Below are 5,542 nucleotides of genomic sequence, written 5' to 3'. Positions count from 1 at the left end.
ACTCACGGCTTGCTGCGGACACCAGGTCTACCCAGCCATGAATCGGGCAACAGGTCTACCAAGCTGCGGACAACAGGTCTACCCAGCCATGAAACGGGCAACAGGTCTACCATCTCAATGCTGCGGACACCAGGTCTACCCAGCCATGAAACGGGCAACAGGTCTACCAAGCTGCGGACACCAGGTCTACCCAGGGTATGTAGCGGACACCAGGTCTACCAACTCAATGCTGCGGACAACAGGTCTACCCAGCCATGAAACGGGCAACAGGTCTACCAAGCTGCGGACACCAGGTCTACCCACGGCTTGCTGCGGACACCAGGTCTACCCAGCCATGAAACGGGCAGCAGGTCTACCCACGGCTTGCTGCGGACACCAGGTCTACCCAGCCATGAAACGGGCAACAGGTCTACCAAGCTGCGGACACCAGGTCTACCCAGGGCATGCTGCGGACAACAGGTCTACCCAGCCATGAAACGGGCAACAGGTCTACTCACGGCTTGCTGCGGACAACAGGTCTACCCAGCCATGAAACGGGCAACAGGTCTACCAAGCTGCGGACACCAGGTCTACCCAGGGCATGCTGCGGACACCAGGTCTACCCAGCCATGAAACGGGCAACAGGTCTACCAAGCTGCGGACACCAGGTCTACCCAGGGCATGCTGCGGACACCAGGTCTACCCAGCCATGAAACGGGCAACAGGTCTACCGACGGCTTGCTGCGGACACCAGGTCTACCCAGCCATGAAACGGGCAACAGGTCTACCAAGCTGCGGACACCAGGTCTACCCAGGGCATGCTGCGGACACCAGGTCTACCCAGCCATGAAACGGGCAACAGGTCTACTCACGGCTTGCTGCGGACAACAGGTCTACCCAGCCATGAAACGGGCAACAGGTCTACCAAGCTGCGGACACCAGGTCTACCCAGGGCATGCTGCGGACACCAGGTCTACCCACGGCTTGCTGCGGACAACAGGTCTACCCAGGCATGAATCGGGCAACAGGTCTACCAAGCTGCGGACACCAGGTCTACCCAGGGCATGCTGCGGACACCAGGTCTACCCACGGCTTGCTGCGGACAACAGGTCTACCCAGCCATGAATCGGGCAACAGGTCTACCAAGCTCCGGACACCAGGTCTACCCACGGCTTGCTGCGGACACCAGGTCTACCCAGCCATGAAACGGGCAACAGGTCTACCAAGCTGCGGACACCAGGTCTACCCAGCCATGAAACGGGCAACAGGTCTACCAACTCAATGCTGCGGACAACAGGTCTACCCAGCCATGAAACGGGCAACAGGTCTACCAAGCTGCGGACACCAGGTCTACCCACGGCTTGCTGCGGACACCAGGTCTACCCAGCCATGAAACGGGCAACAGGTCTACCAAGCTGCGGACACCAGGTCTACCCAGGGCATGCTGCGGACAACAGGTCTACCCAGCCATGAAACGGGCAACAGGTCTACTCACGGCTTGCTGCGGACACCAGGTCTACCCAGCCATGAAACGGGCAACAGGTCTACCAAGCTGCGGACAACAGGTCTACCCAGGGCATGCTGCGGACACCAGGTCTACCCAGCCATGAAACGGGCAACAGGTCTACTCACGGCTTGCTGCGGACACCAGGTCTACCCAGCCATGAATCGGGCAACAGGTCTACCAAGCTGCGGACAACAGGTCTACCCAGCCATGAAACGGGCAACAGGTCTACCAACTCAATGCTGCGGACAACAGGTCTACCCAGCCATCAAACGGGCAACAGGTCTACCAAGCTGCGGACACCAGGTCTACCCACGGCTTGCTGCGGACACCAGGTCTACCCAGCCATGAAACGGGCAGCAGGTCTACCCACGGCTTGCTGCGGACACCAGGTCTACCCAGCCATGAAACGGGCAACAGGTCTACCAAGCTGCGGACACCAGGTCTACCCAGGGCATGCTGCGGACAACAGGTCTACCCAGCCATGAAACGGGCAACAGGTCTACTCACGGCTTGCTGCGGACAACAGGTCTACCCAGCCATGAAACGGGCAACAGGTCTACCAAGCTGCGGACACCAGGTCTACCCAGGGCATGCTGCGGACACCAGGTCTACCCAGCCATGAAACGGGCAACAGGTCTACTCACGGCTTGCTGCGGACACCAGGTCTACCCAGCCATGAAACGGGCAACAGGTCTACCAAGCTGCGGACACCAGGTCTACCCAGCTATGAAACGGGCAACAGGTCTACCAAGCTGCGGACACCAGGTCTACCCAGGGCATGCTGCGGACACCAGGTCTACCCAGCCATGAAACGGGCAACAGGTCTACCAAGCTGCGGACAACAGGTCTACCCAGGCATGAATCGGGCAACAGGTCTACCAAGCTCCGGACACCAGGTCTACCCACGGCTTGCTGCGGACACCAGGTCTACCCAGCCATGAAACGGGCAACAGGTCTACCAAGCTGCGGACACCAGGTCTACCCAGGTCATGCTGCGGACACCAGGTCTACCCAGCCATGAAACGGGCAACAGGTCTACTCACGGCTTGCTGCGGACACCAGGTCTACCCAGCCATGAAACGGGCAACAGGTCTACCAAGCTGCGGACACCAGGTCTACCCAGGGCATGCTGCGGACACCAGGTCTACCAACTCAATGCTGCGGACACCAGGTCTACCCAGCCATGAAACGGGCAACAGGTCTACCAAGCTGCGGACACCAGGTCTACCCAGGGCATGCTGCGGACACCAGGTCTACCAACTCAATGCTGCGGACAACAGGTCTACCCAGCCATGAATCGGGCAACAGGTCTACCAAGCTGCGGACACCAGGTCTACCCACGGCTTGCTGCGGACACCAGGTCTACCCAGCCATGAAACGGGCAACAGGTCTACCAAGCTGCGGACACCAGGTCTACCCAGGGCATGCTGCGGACACCAGGTCTACCCACGGCTTGCTGCGGACAACAGGTCTACCCACTCCAAGCTGCGGACACCAGGTCTAACTACTCCATTACGCGGACAACAGGTCTACCCACTCCATGCGGCGGACAACATGTCTACCCGCTCCATGCTGCGGACACCAGGTCTGCCCACGCCGTGATGCGGACCACAGGTCTACCTTCGCCATGCTGCACGCAGCCCGGGTCGCACCGGAGCTAGGTAGACCCGGTCGCCGCGGCCGTCGCAGCGCCCTCGCCCTCGACGGCGGACCCACGCCGCCGGTCCCGGAGGCGGGTAGACCTGGTCGCCGCGGCCACGGCGGCCGCCCATCCCGGAGCCCAGTAGACCTGGCCGCCGCGGGACCGGCCAAGTTTCCCGGAGTCGTGTAGACCTGGTCGTCGCGGCCACGGCCGCCGCCGCTGCGCCTTCGCCGGCGACGGCGGTCCCACGCCACCGGCCCCGGAGCCGCGTCGACCTGGCCGCCGCGGGACGGGCCACGTTTCGCGGATCCGGGTAGACGAGGCATCCTTGTACCATCTCGGAGCCGGGGAAACCCCACAGCCTCTTAACGCTCCGGAGCCCAAGTGCTCCAGCAGCCTTGCCCCGCCCGGCAGAATCGATTTCAAGACCAAGACATATTTTCGACAACATTTTATTTCATCATTTCATTTCATTTCTTTTCATTTCATTTTATTATTTTATTTTATTTCGTTTTGTTTTGTTTTGTTTTGTTTTGTTTTGATTTGATTTGATTTGTTTCATTTCCTCTTTGCCTTTTTTGAATGATTGCCTCTTCTATTTACTCGGAAAGAAAATCTTTTCCGGAAAACAAAACTCTTGCCAAATCTTATTTGTGATCCCTTTGGGCCCACAGCCGAGCTGACGGAGGGCCTGTGCCCGGTTCTCGCCCTGCTGACACACTGACCCCCCCAAACGGCGTCCTCCCTACCCCACGCCTCCTCCCCCGTCCCCCAGAGACCCTACCTACAGAGCCCCCCCCCCCACAAAACAGAACCTCACGGGCCGCAGCACAGCCAGGGGAAGCACGTACGTGCAGCGAAACTCGGCCCAAAGCCGCCGCGCCCTGGCACAACTCGCCCTGCCCCTTCCCGCCCCACGGAGGCGGCTGCATCGAGGCGACCGGCGCCGCCGTCGGCAAGCGGGTGGCCGCTTTCGGGCCGGTTCTTCCGCGGAAGGTCTGCAGAGCTCTTGGGGCCTCGGCGCGGGTTTGGGGGGCCGTGAGGGCTCGCTGTCGAGGCGCCCGGGGCCGGCACGAAGCCGCCTGCCCTCTCCCTGTCCCTGCCCCGTCTTCCGCAGCCACCCATTAACGCTGGGGGCGAGCCCGCCCTCCGCCATCAACCTCCCATGCAGCGCTTTCAGACTTTCCCCGCCCCTGCCCATTGTCGGCTGGGGGCGCCCTGCCCCCCGCCGTCAGCCTCCCTGGCAGCGCTTTCAGACTCTCTCGGGCCCCTGCCCATTGTCGGCTGGGGGCGCCCCGCCCCCCGCCCTCAGCCTCCCTGGCAGCGCTTTCAGACTGCCTCGGGCCCTGCCCATTGTCGGTTGGGGGCGCCCCGCCCCCCGCCCTCAGCCTCCCTGGCAGCGCTTTCAGACGGTCTCGTGCCCTGCCCATTGTCGGTTGGGGGCGACCCCGCCCTCCGCCATCAGCCTCCCTGGCAGCGCTTTCAGACTGCCTCGGGCCCTGCCCATTGTCGGTTGGGGGCGACCCCGCCCTCCGCCATCAGCCTCCCTGGCAGCACTTTCAGCCTCTTCCTGCCCCCGCCCACGGTCCCACCGGGCAGTTTACACGGCGGCGGCGGGAGGCTGATGCCGAGGTCGGCAGGCGGAGAGCCTGGTGCACAAGCAGGGATGGCGGCGGGATGATTGGCGCCGTCTGTCCCTGGTCAAAGAAGCTCTCTGTTCAGCTTTCTCGGAGCCTTTTGCTTTGGTGGCGTTCCTTCCTCCTCCGCCCCGGCGCCGCTCAAGCCTGCGGCAGGGCGGCAGCGCGGCGGGTGGGCGGCCGGGGGGAGGGGGGAGGGGGGGGGGAGGGAGGGAGCGCGCGAGCGAGCGAGCGAGCGAGCGCGCTGCAGAAATGAAGCCCGGAGCAGGGCCGCGGTCCATTCGAGCACGGGGAGGGGGCGCGACAACGCTGCCTGCTCCTGTCGGGGAGCGCTTGGGGAAGTGGGGTGCCGGCACCATGACGGCGGAGCGGACAGGGGCCGCGGCTGGGGAAGAGGCCGGCGGAGCTCGCCAGTGGATGCTGGCGCACGGAGCCGGCAGGGACACCTGGGCACGGCTGGGACCGAAAGTCGCCCGCCTTCACGCCCCGCCTTTCGCCGGGGGGAAGAAGACGCGAGAGCAGGGCTGCCTGCTGGGCTGCCAGTGCCCGCGGTCATGCCGGACGTGCAGGCCGACCGCCGAAGGCGTGCTCGCCGCTGCAGAGACGACAAGGGGGCCGCGCGTCCGATGGAAGAGACGGGGCGCCATCGCGCGGCGGCCGGGCTGCAAGGCCGGCCGACGGTAACAGGACTACCACGCCGCGGGCGGCCAGAGACAAAGACCGGCCGAGGGCAACAGGTCTACCCAGCATTATGCCGGCCGGTACCAGGGCCGGCCG

This window comes from Sturnus vulgaris, unplaced genomic scaffold (assembly GCF_052056855.1).
Source record: "Sturnus vulgaris isolate bStuVul1 unplaced genomic scaffold, bStuVul1.hap1 Scaffold_157, whole genome shotgun sequence".
In the NCBI taxonomy this organism is placed as follows: Eukaryota; Metazoa; Chordata; class Aves; order Passeriformes; family Sturnidae; genus Sturnus; species Sturnus vulgaris.
This window is presented reverse-complemented; position numbering follows the sequence as displayed.